We start from the raw sequence: 13,038 nt of genomic DNA, 5'->3' as shown, positions 1-13,038 counted from the left end.
AAAGAAGCCTGCAAGCTCAGTAGGAGACTGATCTGAGACCTAAGGAAAAAAAAAAAAAGAAGTAAATTGTATGGTATTTACTAATTACTGGCCAGTCATTTTTACTAGGACTCTTGTTTTTTTTTCCTTAGATTCTGTATTTTTTTGAGCTCATGATTTTGACCCTACAGGCCTAGGTTAATGTTTTTCTGATCAGTCCTATCTTTGACCAACTGTGGAGTTTTTGAAACATTGCAATGGAGATTTCACCTGCGAAAAGCTACTAAGGCCTTTACTATTGTTATGTGTGCACACTTTTGTTATGTGTTGTATGTCTATATATACATATGTCCGTATATCACATATATGATATACAAATTAACATATATAAGGAGCGCTCATAAAAACAAATTTAAAAAAATGGATCCAAAGATCTTTAATTCATGTGATTTAAATGGTTCAATTTAAATTGGATAAACAGATAAAAATAAATGTCTTTAAATTTAACTTACAAGTTTTTCTAGGTGTTCAAAAAACTCATAAAATATTAATGTCTATAAAATATCTAATATGCCTTGGTTCTAGGACTTTTCCTTCAACAAAAAATGGTTTACACTGTTCAATACATTTGTCTAATATTTTGATAAATAAGTAAAGTAAATTTGATATGGGATTACTCATTCATGAGTACTTTTGTTAGATATCTGATTGATTTACTAAGGTCTGTATAAGTTTGTACTAAAGTCTGTATAAGATTGTAAAAATCAGTCATGTGTTAAAGAGACAAAAATTTCTTAATACATAAGTTTACCCATAACATTGTGTTTATTAAGTTTTACTTTTTTCTAGAGCAAGCAACCATAAAAATTAAACAACTGGTTAAATAAGAACTGTTATTTTAGAGCACTGTACTGCCATTTCTTTAAAAGCTAAGCTTGGTTAATGTAGAAACATCAATGTAATTGTGATGCTATTAATGTGCTCATATCTTCCAGGTATACAAGTCTGTAAGGTAGAAACTGAAAGAGCATTATATCAAGCTGGTGTTCGGAAGTTGTATGGTAAAAAATATATTGGGGATTTATTTACCTGTTATCAATAAGATATGTAAAGTTTTGTTACTTCTTACATTGGGGAACAATTTAAATGTATTTTTAAGTTAATGAGAGCCTAATCTATGTAAAGGTTAAAAACTTTCAGCCTTTCTTTAATTCATGTTTTAAATGTGATATCATATGGTGTTAGCTAATGTTCATGTGACCTCAAACAATTTATGTAAACTTTGTAAAATGATAATTAAAAATACAAAGATCAGCTTTAGAACTAAAACACTTAAGATTTATAAAGAGCCCTGCCTTACCTGAGATGAGGCTCTGTGTCCCATCTTACTACATGTGAGAATGACTATGAAAACAGTAGGCCAGATTTTAGTTCATTTAAAGGTTATGTTCAAAAGTTTGGTTTTTTTTTTTTTCTGTCAAGATCACTAGGATCTCAAACAGGGGATATAATGTATAACTCAGCCAAAATTTCAGGGTAGCTGTTACACGAACTAAGTGTTTTTACTCTTGTTAATTTTATTTTGTAATTTCCTTATAAGTGATCTAAAGATTCCCTGTTAGTGTTTTACAGAAGTGTTGCTTTAAGAACACAACATGGGTTAGTTTGAGATAATAAGCCATCACCTACAAGACAGATAGGATAATACAGATCCCAATTAATAAAAAGATAAATAATTATAAAGTTATAGACATTAAAGCCCAGTACTCTTAATATAAGGCTGCTAAATTTATTTGCTGGATGTTTAAGATTAAGTTTTAAAATTAAAGTTAAATTAAAAGGGCCAGAAAAACCAATATTTTGCTCTTGCCCTCTGAGTCAGTCTGAATCCAGGGAACAGGGGACTTCTCTAAAGAGCTTTGCAACTCTGGGCCACATAACCTCCTGATCAGGGAGATTAATGAGACCACTGGAGAACAGAAAGCCAATCAGTGCATTTGCTATGAAGAGGAGAGTCATCAGAGAAGGGAGACATCCCTGGTGCTTCCGAGGGAAGCCACATGGTCAAGCAAGACCTAGACCCATCCTAGCGCAAATGGCACTAGCAGAACTGAGAAGTTTCCCCAGGAATGACTCCCATAAAAGCTCAGCTGACTGTTAACAATAGATAGAAACAAAAGTCAGTTTGACTGCTTCATCTTAAACACTTAGCAAAGACAGTTAAAACCAAAATACAGCCATTCCTGGGCATTTTAAATAATAATAATGATGATAATAATAATAATAATAATTATTATTATTATTATTATTTAAGGTATACACTTTATGTTAGCCTCCCAAAATAAGTAAGACTGGAGGCTACAAAGAAGGATTCTCAGAGAGAAATGTCTGATAACTATAAAAAGAGACTATCAAGAGGAGCTACCAGAGACAGAAGTTTTTAGTTTAAGGCCTACAGATATTCCTAACCTACACAGGTAGGCTTCGTGTTTGCTAGTATGATTATCCAGCCCTGAGTAACAGAATTAAAGGTTTCTCTATTAGACACAGAGCTCATACTAGTAAAAAAATTTTGCAAGATCAGATGACATTAAATTATTAAACTGTATCTTATGGGGAAGGACATCTGTAACACTAAAAGTTAAATGTTAAATTTACAGGCCTGATAACTGGAAATGTTAAAGCCTGGTGAGGGAACTTCTATACAGTGACACGTTCCAGCTGCTGCAACATTTACTCAGTACTCATGGTTTTTGTTTCTCTCATAGAAGCACCCATCCCCAGATGACTTTACAACCTGTTCTTCCCCAACCAGACTTCAAACCGAACTGACTTCTAAAAGGCAACTCATGTCCCTCACGCCGTGCCCCCTCACATCACCCTCTCTCAGCTCAAAAGCCAAAATGAGTGACGCCTGTCTTCTTACAACAATGGAGCCAAAAATAAATAGATTATCAATATAAGTAATTAATTAAGTCAGGTAAAATCAGGGAGACCGGTTTGGGGTGAGTTCTAAAAATTTAGAGACTGTTACCTGAGGGATTAAAATTCCCTCAGTGCTCTTTCCCTACCCTATCAAAGATTTGAAAGGGACACATAAGAAAAGGGGGGAATGATAGACCCAACATGATCTTTTATTAAATTGGGAGCCATCTTGCCACAAAGCCATGAAAAGCTAATTTTGGCTTTACTATAAATTACTGCAAACTCTGAACCTGCTTGGAATGCCTGCCCGTGCCTTGAACTCACCCATGCCTGGCTCTCTGACCAGATAGCAGCCCTCTCTGAAACTTTAGTGACACCTCATAAATATTGGCCTTCCCTGGCCAGACAACGACCCTCTCTGAGGCTCTAATGGTCTTCATAAATTCTGATGTTGGGGCCAGCAAAAAATGTAAACTACCATTAGTGTGATGCTTGTCAGAGTTCTGTTATCTGTAACCCCCCCCTTTGTGTAACTTTCTGGGCTATAAAGCTGGGCTGTAGGAAAGGTGGGGCTGCTATCTTGTTCCCACCGTTTTGGGAGGAAAAGGCATCCCGGCCGGTCCAAATAATAAGCTTGCTTTAATTTGATTTTAATTGGAGTCAGTGGTCTTTTCTTGCGTCCTGGTCTAACAGGAATGTCCCCTGTGACCACCTTTTCCAGCCAGGTCCCACCTTCCTACAGTTACACCCAGTGAGTCCTTTCAAACCAGGATGAGCTGAGGAGGTTACAGCTCTCATAATCCAATCATTTTATCTTGGGATATTCCTGCCTTAACACAGGAATATATACCCTGTATATATATTCAACCATGACATATTTTCTGGCCAGTGAAAGAGAAAAAAGCAATAAGATAAAAAAAATCCTAACAACAAAATAACTCTGTGTTCTTTTTCCCACCCTGAGGATGAAATTGTCCTGAGCCACTGATAAAAGTTCTGTTGCATTATCTGGTGACTGTCCATGTCAAGCATACAGTGTCCTTTCCAGACCTGGCTCAATCAATGTAGGATATCTCAGATCCACCCAATGTCATGCACTTATTCATTCATTAATTCAAAAAGAAACTAAGATAGGTTTCATGAACAAGGTCAAATGTCAAAACTTTCCTTCCACCCCACCCATCTCCACTCTGGTCTTTATTTGAACTTGGTCATGTCTTGTTATTTCTACCTTATGGCTGTGATACCAGGTACTAGCCCTCTGCTTCGGTCTTGGCTACTCTCTAAACTCCCTTCTGGGATTGGGGACCCTGTGCTGAGTCTGCTTTCATCCTTCCTTACCACCTAGAGCCAAGAGGCCAGAGCCATTCACAGGTCTCTGCACCTGCCAGGATCTCCTGGGCTTCTGCCTTCTCTCCCATCTTCTGCATGTCCTGCTCCTGCTCATCCTGAAGGTGCTCCAAATTCTCATTGCTGCTGCACTTTCCCTCCTTCGTGCCCAGTCTCTCCCCATTCTTCCTGTTCTGTTTGATGCTCATGCAAAGTCTGCAGCCCTATCCCTTCTTTGTACCAGGCCAGCTCCAAGATCCAGGCCACAGCTGGCTCCAGGCAAAGGCATCTGGACAAGCTGAGAGAGCAGCCAAGGCTGCCATGTGCAAGAACTTGCAGAGCATCGCTTACTCTCCAGGCCTCGTCGATGATTCTGGCCTAGAAACATTTGTGTGGGGCTCAGGCATGAGCAAGTGGATCCTTTTATCTTCCTTTACTTTCAGGCAATTTTTCTTGTCATTGTTTTTGGTCTTTCAGAATGAGGCGGTCTAAATGGCTGGTGTATTGATGAAAACCTTCCAGAGAGTTTATATTAAACAATCTTAATTCAGACATTTTGATATAAAGGAAATTAAGCAAAAAACTATGTTGATAACAAAATGTGAGTCGTTTCCTAAGCACAGACTCTTGGTCATTGCAGAAATATTTCCCAGGGTTTCCCAAGCATGAAGGTAAATAAGCAGAGCTCCTAACATCACGAAAATAGCTTAAAAAGCCATCAGACACTTTTCCTGGGAAATTGCAATGAAAATCTGGTGAAGCATTAAAGCTAATGCAACTCCAACTTTAAAATGTTAAAATATCCAAATTATCCACCTCGACTGAATTCCAACCAAGTGAGAACATGTTAAGAAAGTAGGCTTCAGGGCTGGGGTATAGCTCAGTTGGTAGAGTGCTTGCCTCACAAGCACAAGGTCCTGGGTTCAATCCCCAGCACCACAAAAAAAAAAAAAAAAGAAAAGAAAAGAAAAGAAATAGGCTTCATCTTCGTCAGAGAAAGTCAGGCTGAGAAGCATGGAGCAGGACATAGCGGCTTCCTAGATGATGAGGACCCTGGACCTTCTCCACCCCTGTGGTGGTGACCTTCATCTGATGGCCACACTCGTCAATGGTGCCTAAGGCCATGGGACCAAAGGGACGTGGCCAAAACGGGTTGGCCTGCATTGTGGCCTGTGTCCCACCCTGGATTCTGTCCGTGATCCCCACTAGCAGGCCCTGGGCGCATGGCTGTCCTCCAGAGTCTTTGACTTTCAAAATTGTATAATGTTCCCTTAAATGTCATCTTCTGCTCCTGTTGATAACCAATTCTGGATCAATAATGCAGAGATGAAGTCCCTCTTAAACAGCTGCATTCCTTGTCCCATCCCCCTTCTAAACCTATGAGGGCTTCCAGGTCCGGTTCTACTTGGAATATGACGTACCCAAACCCAGTCCTGAGTACGAGCGGAAACCTGAGTGTAGACGGTTCCAGACACGATGAAAGGAGTCGGTGGGAGTCAGTGTGTGTGGATAAACTGACTCAAAGACAGACCCAGGTTCAACTACGCCACTACCCAGAAAGGCAGCTCGCAGGTGGGAGGCCAGGAGAGGGAAGGGGAGAGGGTGAGCCGTTCCCAGTAGAGGGTGAAAGACATTGTCTTGAGAGGTAAGAATTCACCCACTTCTCAAATAAGCCACTTTCTGTAACCTCAACAATCTGGGACCACCAGATAAATTGTGATTTTTCTTAACAGCATGTTTTTTACAGCAAAAATCCCCCGATGCCCTCACTGCCAGTACCAGCCCTGTCCTACCCCATCAAGTCACCTTGAATATTTGTGTTTTCAAGACTCCACTTGTTCCAGTCAGAATGGCAATTATCAGGAATGTAAGTAACAATAAATGTTGGCGAGAATGTGGGAGGAAAGGCACACTCATCCATTGCTGGTGGGACTGCACATGGGTATAACCACTCTGGAAAGCAGGATGGAGATTCCTTAGAAAACCTGGAATGGGACCACATTTGACCCAGTTTTCCCACTCCTTGGCCTACTCCCAAAGGACTGATGTCCTCTGTGTGGCACTTTCTAAGACTGAAGAAATGTCCAGCATTCTATAGTAACTAACACAACCCTATCAATGTTTATAGCAGCTCAAGTCACATTAGCTAAGCCATGGAACACCCTTCAACAGATGAATGGATAAAAAAAGTGGTATATATGCACAATGGAATATTATTCAAGCATAAAGAGGAATGAAATCATGGCATTTGCTGGTAAATGGATAGAACTGGAGACTACCATTCTAAGTGAATAAGTCAATCCCCAAAACCAAAGGCCAAATGTTCCCTGTGATATGTGGATGCTAACACACAATAGAGAGGGGAGGGAAGAATAGAAGTTCATTGGATTAGACAAAGGGGAATGAAGGGAAGGAAGGGAAGATGGGAATAGGAAAGATAGTAGAATGAGGCAGACACGACTTTCCTATGTTCATATATGAACACACAATCCATGACACTGCACATCACGAACAACCACAAGGATGGGAAGTTTGACTCCAGGTATGTATACTATGTCAAAATACGCTCTACTGTCGTGAATATCTAAACAGAATTTAAAAATGAAAAAAAAAAAGAGGAAAAGCATAAAAAAAAAACACCATGTGTACTAGTCATCTGTCACCACGTGTCACACACTAGAGTTTGAAACAAGACACACATACTCTTCCACAATTGCTGAGACTCAAGCTTCAAGCACAGCTTAGTCGCCTCCTCTGCTCCAAGGTCCAGTCATAAGCCTCAGGGGTCCATCTAGAGGCCCCACTGGGAAGGATTCCTGCACAGGCTCAGCTGGTTGCCTGCAGGGTGTTGACCAGGGCCTACCCTCCGTTTCTTGCCAATGGGCCTCTCCAATATGACTTGCTGGGGACAAGCTGAGAAGGCAAGAGTCAGCTAGCCAGGCAGCAGTGACAGTCTCATACAGCCTGGTCACAGAGGTGACATTCCACCAGCTTTGCCCTATTGTCTTGGTGAGGAGCAAGTCTCTGGCCCATCCTCAAGGGGAGGTGATTCACGAGGGCATGAGCGCCAGGCTGGGACCATCACGGGCCATTTGAGAAGCTGCCCACTATACTACATGGTCAGAATGAGTTTCTAAGTTTCCCTGGCTCCCTTGTCAGGGTCCCCCCTGGCTCCCAGTGACTCCTAGGAAAATACGCCAGTGCCTCTAGCCCTCCGTGGCATGAGTGAGATAGGGTTCTGCAGAAACAGCACTTTCTCAAGAGTGTTGTGTTCAGGGAAGGACAGCTGCACTCTCAGGTCCAAGCAAAGGACCAGCCTGACCTGGGGGTTGTGCTCCCAGGGGGCTTCCTGCTGGATCCCAGCCCACATCCCCAGCAGTGCCCAGGTCCCACCCACCACCTGGCCTGCGGCAGTGCTCCATGCTCAGTAGAGCTGGATCTCCCTCCCCAGAGCAAGGAGAGGTCTTCCCTTCCCAGACACCCTGCCCCAGGGTTCACCCTCTCCCCAGGGACTGAGATGGAGAACATCCCCAAACGTGAGACCTGCTCCGTGGCCTGAAGAAGACCACCACAGTCCATCAAACAAGCCAAAGCCAGAAAATAAAAAATAACCCATGCTCCACTCCCTCCGTCTTACTTCTTCAGTCTTAGAAAATGCCACACCGAGTCCGTCCTTCCTTCCTTCCTTCCTTCCTTCCTTCCTTCCTTCCTTCCTTCCTTCCTTCCTTCCTTCCTTCCCTCCTTCTTTCCTTCCTTCCTTCCTTCCTTAAACAAGCACCTACAGTGGCCAGTCAGAGTCCCTAGGGGACTATGGAGAACTGATGCGTATACAATGCCATCCCACAGTGGCCTGCCCAAGGGATGAGCCATGCTGGTCCAGTTTCTTCTTATAAGACAGATGCCCTCAGCCTCATCTTCAGCTTTCAAACTCCTGTGAGCAAGTGCTTGCTCATGAGCACCCTCCTCAGAATTTTTAAGCAAAAGGCAGCCTAACTTGGAGGAGAACAATCCGGGTAAAATGTCCAGTTTACATGACTCACAACATCTCCACCTGAAGTGTACCCTGTGGGTCACTTCCTCAGGCCTGCTCAGGCCTGCGTAGGCAGTCCCTCCGGGACCACAGGGTGATTGGAAGACATTCTAATCTCCATTCATAAAGCTCAAAACCTCCGTAGACCCCCAAATGTCTCATTTTACAGGTTCAAGAAAATGCAAAGTCCAGTTGCCAACAGGCACACGGTCCCCAGAGTGTCCGCGAGGGAGCTGCTAGGGCGGCCTGGTCTGATTATTCTCTTGGGATGTCAGGTGCTGTGGATTTGTTCACTGTAGGGTGATGCAGCCTTCAGCACACTTAGCTTACCCTCACATCTCCCAAACTTCAAGTGGTTCCTCCCTCCGTACAGGACTCTAGTGGCCACTGTGCACACAGCTCCTTGGAGAGCCATCTTGTCAACTGGCCTTTGCCATTACCACCATGACACGGAGGTTACAATCCATGGAAGGAGCAGGAGGCACCTCTCCCTGTTGGCTATAGAGAATTAAATATCCTAAAGTAAGCACTCCACCCCTCACTGGGACACCTGTGAAGGAGACTGGGAGTCTCACAAGACGGATGCCCAGGTGACGGTCACCTAGCCCATGCCTGTCCCCATTTCCCATCATGCAGCACTTCAAAGGCAGAGGATGGATGCTGTGGTCTGTGGCATGTGTCACTTTGCATAGGGACAGGACAGTGAAGGAGCTGAGGGGGAGGCAGAGGGCTTCTTCCCCCTGGTCTGCATGGCGAAGGGCCTCCATCCTTCTTCCGAACAGTTTATGTGGAAAGTCTAGAGGGCAGAGGATCTCAACGGCAAAGGGTGAAGGACGACGTCTTTGCCTCAGCTTGGTCTGTGGAAAATGAAAGGGTGCCAGAGGAAAGCACAGCCAAGTGCAGATTCATGCACTTCAAAGAATTTTTATTTTTTCAGTCAGAGGAGACATGAACTCCCAGATTCTAGACTCTCTATTTCAGTTCCAAATTGTCAAGTTGCTGATGATGCAGTCTCTCCTAGAGTTTGTTTGGAGAAAGCAGGAAATGTATGAAAAGGAAAAACTGTATTTTCCCCAAATGAGCTCCCTGCCTTTGCAGAGCATATGATTAACTGCAGCCATGGGACCAGAATCCTCTTACATTCCTGAAGGGTGACACTCTGTGACTCTTTGGTGTCAGGCCTGGCAAAATCCTGGACCAAGGACCAGCAGGGAGAATCAAAAATAATGAAGACTCTGGGGTGGTGCCTGGGAAGACAGGCTGGCCAGCATGTGGGGACTCTTGGCGAGCTTTGTGGCCCACATGACCCAGTGGATGAGAACGGGGCTTGCTCTGGGCAGGCAGCCCTCCCCCCAGCCCACCCCATGTGCGTGGGGGGGGGTGCCCCAGGGCCAAAGCCATATGGAGCTCTCCAGGGCTCCCACAGCTACCCATCCTGCACTGAACCAGCACTTCTGGCACTGAGACCTACCTTCCTTCCTTCCTTCCTTCCTTCCTTCCTTCCTTCCTTCCTTCCTTCCTTCCTTCCCTCCCTCCCTCCCTCCCTCCCTCCCTCCCTCCCTCCCTTCCTTCCTTCCTTCCTTCCTTCCTTCCTTCCTTCCTTAAACAAGCACCTACAGTGGCCAGAGTCCCCAGGGGACTATGGAGAGCAGATGTGTACACAATGCCATCCCACACTGTGGGTAGAGCTGGCCTAAAGTCCCCAGCTCTCGGGGGTGTTGGGGCAAGAAGGCTCTGCACAGAATTAGCATCTAAACCAGGTCTCAAGGGTGACTAGGAGTTTGCTGGTGGACAAGGGAAGAAGCCCTGCAGACAGAGTGAGGGTCAACCATACCTCCCTGGCTTGTTCCTAAGTGTGTTTTCATTGGAAATCCACCAGTGATGTTAAGTTGCTGGATAGACATCTTGGAACACGAAAAACATTCAGCAAGTAATTTTGCTGGGGACTGAGCAAATCAGTCAGAAAAAAAATTCAGCAATAACATTGAACCTGTCCGCAGGGTACCTTCAGTCTAGTAAAGATCATCCCCAAAACATGGCGCGTGGGCAGGGTGTGGATGGCTTTAGGAAGACAGTGGGGGAACAGGGCACCCCAGAGCCTCCCCGGGAGCCAACAGAGGCCAGGCCGAAACTTCTCCTAAAGGAGAGACGTGAGGCGGGCATCCACCAAGGGTGCAGGAGAACTGGGCCAGTCCTGAGGGGGAAGGGGCACAGCAGAGCTGAGTACTACATGGGTGGTGGGTGGGGACTGTGGAAGTTGAGGGTGGACAGGAAGGAGGGTGTGATGGGGAAAGAGGTCAGGAAGAAGTGATCAAGGCAGAGTTAGGGGGCAGCCAGGCCCAGGGGCAGGACACACAGCAGCGAGTCTGGACTTCATCTAGAAGGTGGCAGAATGCCAAGGAAGGGTCTGAGTTGGAGAGTGACAACACCCACTTTAAAAAATAATGTCTTACTGTCATGTTTGAATATGAGCATCACAGGAAACTCAGAGAATATGGAAACCACTAGAAGAAAGTTAAAATGGAAAGGATTTAAGAAAAATTGGAAATCACAGTGGCACTGTCTGGAGAGCATTGTAAGCACGTCCCACTGTGAGCACGGTCCCACTGTGAGCACGGTCCGGTCTTTTCCTTCCAGTCATTAGGAAGCTCTGCAGCGGAGGAGAAAGGTGCAGGATGAGAGGAGCAAGATCAAGACTAGGAGAGGCTGTCCTGCAAGCCCAAGGAAAGAAAAGAGAGGTAGAACCAGGTGGGGCACAAACAGCTCCTCCACGCGGCCACCAGGCAGTCCTGGGTTGGCTCAATGTGGGAGGCCAACCTTACATGTGACTGGGTCACACTCCCCGGCTGGGTGCTGAGGCTCTCAGTTGCAGAAATGTGGCACCCTTCTTGGGTGCGAGGGTCGCTGTCTCGTGCGTGGTGTGTCTTGCTACAGCCCCATGGGTGAAGCTATGCTCACCTGTTCCTTTGTAATATAACCCCTTGCCCTGTTTAGGGTAGAATCTTCCATGGAAGTGCCTTGAGTGTGTCCCCTTCTCTTACTGTGCCCTTGGGTGTGGCCTACCCAGGTGTCAGTCAACCTGCTGACAGTGGACATCATGAAGATACTCAGCCCCTGAAACCTGGCCCCTTGCCTCATTTGAATAGCTTCTCTCAATAAAAGGGGCCAGCGGTGCTCTCTCTCTCTCTCTCTCTCTTTCTGAGGACCCTTAAGGTCAGAGGAGCCTTCACAGTGACCCCAAAGAAGAAGGTATTGTGTCTCTTGTGTGGTTATTTTGTGCAGCCCAGTTAGCCCAGTTTAACTGGAGTGACCCCCGAGCCTTTTAGTCACGAGAACGGAAACCCGCCAACTCGAGGTCTGCTGACTCTCTTCCCAGTTAAGAGAAGGACATCAATGTGCAGTGTTACCTGAGAGGTTCAAAACCACTGGGAACATATTCTTAACAGCCAGAAGCTGTTACTGGTCTTCTCCTCAGTTTCTCGTTGTCTTGTCTAACGCAATAGCCAGGAAGGTGGGACAGAGAATCCAGAGAGGACAGGAACACTCGGAGGCCAGGAGGGAGGGGGGTGCTGCCTCCTCCTTCAGGGACCAGGGGACCAGGGATGAGGCTGAGGCTGCACATCGCTTCAACATGCGACGTGTGGCTTCAGAAAAACTCAGGATCCAGAAACAGTTGCTATGTATTTTTGGTAAAATTTAATTTTATAAAAAGATCAGTTAGAAGTAATGGTTCTCAACCGAAGATAGGCAACGAGAGACATCCACTGTCAGAGGAGAGCTCTTCTCTTCCTTCTTCACAGAGTTTTCATTTGAGAAATTTCGAGCTTCCACCGTGTTTGGGAGAATCAAAGCCCTCATTCATTCAACTTTCACTATCCACATTTCACAATCCTGATGTCAGAGAGCTTTAAAAATACACATTTAATCCACAAAGAACATGAACATCCACCCTTTGATGATCAAATCTACTATGTGAAGATACATTTTAATTCATTTCCTGATGTGAATGAAGGGAAAGACTTCATTTCTCAGCAGCTCCTCACTGATTTCTCTGATCTCAAGGGTTTCTGGGCACAAGCTCGGGCCTCACCTGGACCCTCTCCTCACTGCTTGGAACCACGTGTGATTTTTAGAGAGCAATGTCCTGCAGCTGGGAACCCAGAGACCTAACCCAGGCTCTGCTGCTGAGCCAGCCCATGCAGTCTCAACTGGCCGCCGGTATGACTGAGTAGTGGCTCTCTCAGTGACACCAGTCCTTCCTCCACAAACCAAGTAACTGCCTGATGTGCACTTCAGTTCTTGGAGAGGTGATCACTGTTTACAATGTGCACGGTCATTGCCAACGGTATCACCACCATCACCTGTCCCCGGGTTACAAGACATCTGTCACTGCCTCGTGTTTGGTGTTGAGCCATTGCTTTGTTTATTCTGTTGTGTTCATTTTCCGTCTCCTCCAACCAGATGCCAGTTCCCAGGACATGGGAGATGTGTCTTCCTTGTTTACCAACGAGTCTCTCTGAAAGGTGTCCCCACCTCATGGCTGCGTGTCTGATGGGTCAGATGGGATTCCGCTAATAAAACCATCAAGCCCAGTAAATGCATGCTGTTTTTTTTATGGTGTCACATCTGCTGCTCGTGATTCCTGAGCCTCGGGTTCTGCAGATGTACCCAAAAGCAGAACTGGTGGAAGAGTCTTCCTTCCCAGGTGGCAAGTTCTTCTAGGGCTTACACTGAACTGTTGGGTCTTCTGAGCTGCTGTATCCCACCTGGAGTCA

The 13,038-nt window shown here is 45.4% G+C and overlaps 1 long non-coding RNA gene and 1 other non-coding gene across 2 annotated transcripts; both read left to right on the top strand.

The window, feature by feature from the left end:
- The first annotated feature begins 999 nt into the window (after positions 1-999).
- On the top strand, positions 1,000-2,998 carry LOC144365969 (uncharacterized). The gene is made up of 2 exons (XR_013424709.1): positions 1,000-1,040; positions 2,748-2,998. It is a non-coding gene; the product is annotated as an uncharacterized LOC144365969 (long non-coding RNA).
- Positions 2,999-5,102: 2,104 nt separating this feature from the next.
- Positions 5,103-5,175, top strand: Trnav-cac (transfer RNA valine (anticodon CAC)). Its single transcript has one exon. It is a non-coding gene; the product is annotated as a tRNA-Val (tRNA).
- Positions 5,176-13,038: the final 7,863 nt, after the last annotated feature.

This window comes from Ictidomys tridecemlineatus, chromosome 8 (assembly GCF_052094955.1).
Source record: "Ictidomys tridecemlineatus isolate mIctTri1 chromosome 8, mIctTri1.hap1, whole genome shotgun sequence".
Lineage (NCBI taxonomy): Eukaryota > Metazoa > Chordata > Mammalia > Rodentia > Sciuridae > Ictidomys > Ictidomys tridecemlineatus.
Note: the sequence above shows the minus strand (reverse complement) of the source record. Positions and strands in the feature narration are given on the sequence as shown.